Raw genomic sequence first — 2448 nt, 5'->3', positions numbered from 1 at the left:
GTGATATTATGTTACATCTCTTTTACGCATGCTAATATGATCAAAAAGTTATTCTTTCTCTTTCTGTCACATTCGAATTTGATTACCGAAGTTTAAACATTTACTATGCGTATTAGCTGACGTGCTTCGTCGTTTACAAATTATAACATAAATTTAAAAAATATATGTATTTATAATATTAAATATATTTTATAATGTACACAGATTTTTTTAACAACTTTATTATATATACTTTTATTTATTTGTCGCATATTTAAAATGTTCTTGCTTTATTAAAATCTTTTTATTAGCCGGCCAAATAAATCCGTATTTTTGGCCATAGACTAATATAAAAATCTCTCTGCTGTCAAAAGTGTCAAATATTATGTTTACAAATTGCAAGGTACCTAAAACAATTGTGTTTTATATCAGGAATAAGAAACACTATCTGTAAGTACAATATTATGTTATTTATTACTATCGTAGTATTCTGTGTGTTTTGCATATATTATTCAAGTGTTTATTTATTGTTTTCTTAGTCTATACATGCTTTCAATGTTTCATAATTCCGACGTAATACAATCCTTTTTTTGAGGTTAGTTACATTCATTCCAGAATTATATAAAACCTGTGATTTCATATATATTTGTTTGATATAATCTAAGGCGTTCTAGTTGTTATTAAACATGTTACCTACCTGATTACTTTATTTTAGTTAATCAATCTTTTTTGATGCTTTGTATTATCACTAATCCGTTTTAATTACCACTCTTCAAACAGTCGCCAACTATAAAAGATTAAAAATCACACTATTAACAGTTCCTATGTTATGTTTTTTGCAGATGGAGAAAATGTTTACCGAGATCTTTGCTTGTCGACGGTTTCATATGAATAAGATGGAATGAAATAAATCTTTTAATTAATAATGAAATAAATCCAACTTTCGGCGTACGATTCGAACATGGCGTGATTTATGACGTCGACCATCAAGCATATACACCCATTTTATAGATTTAATAGTACAATTACACAAGGTAAATATAAAGTGACTAATGTTTAAAAAATAAAACAATTTTATAAAAACATTTTTGCACTAAATTTATTATCGATAATGATATAAAAGTTGCTATTTTGATTCGTAATATAAAATATAATATAATTGTGCATATCAGTTACTTGTATCATATTAGGTATGTCATTTGGTAGAGCTTACTCTCCAAGTCTTGTCTTTTTCAGTCTCAATATCACTTTGATATTAGAAAAATTGTCTTTCCAACACCAATGAAAGGTGCATGTATCTATACACACACATTTCAAAGGCTTTAAGTTTTCTAGATACTGTATATTACTTCTTCTCTTCGGCTATATCCGCATCTTAGTTGCAGCATATGGATACAATGCGGCGCCTCCAAGAATCTCTGTCACTCTGTTTTTTGCATCGTTCCAGGTCATACTAGCAGTCCGTAACTCCGCCAGATATGCTATATAGATAGTATTTAGCGGCCATCCAGGACGCCGGAATCCGGTTGGCTTGAAGAACAGGCAAACCAGATTGGGATTCTCTTCAGGCACTCGCAGCACGTGGCCGGGCCAGGTACAAAGTTGCGTATTCACTCTCAGCGTGATGGGAGGCTATTTGGTGCGTTCTTTTATCTCCCGTTACTTCTAAAATTACCGCACACCCAGTATCCGTCGTAAACATCTGTTCTCGAAGCTCAGTATACGGTTGCTCGGAGCCTTTGTAAGGTGCCATGACATAAAAACTAGTAAGATATTTAAAATAGCTGCTAGAATGAATACATTGTTGAAAGGAAATGAAAACTGATAATATGATATATCAATTAATTTGTCCATCTGAAGTTGTAGATATCAGTTAATAATTATGTGTTATACCAGTAATTAAATGCTGACTTCAAATGAAAATTGACAATTAAATATTGAAATAATATATTACCAGTTTTGATTTTTTTAAGTACTATACTATATCCATGGTTCATATTACAATGTCATAGTAAAACTTAGAAGAATAAAATATGTCGTAAGACGAAATCAATCTTGGGGTTTTAATATAAGTTAAATAAATAGTACACAGCTAATTTGTTATTACTTTGAATACATGCCATGTCTTTACATCAATAAAAAACAGAAAAACAATTTAATAATGTATAAATATTTATATAAGACTTAACAACGGCTGACATCTAGTTAGACACGATGACCTACATTTAATTTCCTCTTATTTTAAAATTCACCAAGATATATCCTAATAAGTAGGTAAGTATATTACATTTGTACATATAATAAGTAAATCAAGTACAAAATTAAATTACTATTGAAGCAGTATATATGGACCCCACAGAGTAATTAACAATATAATAATTTATATAATTATATCGGGTATATACTATATTGACACATTTTAATGAAGTCTATTTTTCTTGGTACCTACGTTCAATGATAAATGTTGTT

General features: G+C 29.6%; 1 long non-coding RNA gene across 1 annotated transcript; it reads left to right on the top strand.

Moving 5' to 3' along the window:
• Window positions 1-203: 203 nt before the first annotated feature.
• On the top strand, window positions 204-2032 carry LOC147068125 (uncharacterized). Its single transcript, XR_015071359.1, has 3 exons — window positions 204-429; window positions 822-1013; window positions 1427-2032. It is a non-coding gene; the product is annotated as an uncharacterized LOC147068125 (long non-coding RNA).
• The last annotated feature ends 416 nt before the right edge of the window (window positions 2033-2448 follow it).

This window comes from Rhyacophila brunnea, unplaced genomic scaffold (genome assembly GCF_057557595.1).
Source record: "Rhyacophila brunnea isolate RB1 unplaced genomic scaffold, BYU_Rbru_1.0 scaffold_3, whole genome shotgun sequence".
NCBI classification, from domain to species: Eukaryota; Metazoa; Arthropoda; class Insecta; order Trichoptera; family Rhyacophilidae; genus Rhyacophila; species Rhyacophila brunnea.
Note: the sequence above shows the minus strand (reverse complement) of the source record. Positions and strands in the feature narration are given on the sequence as shown.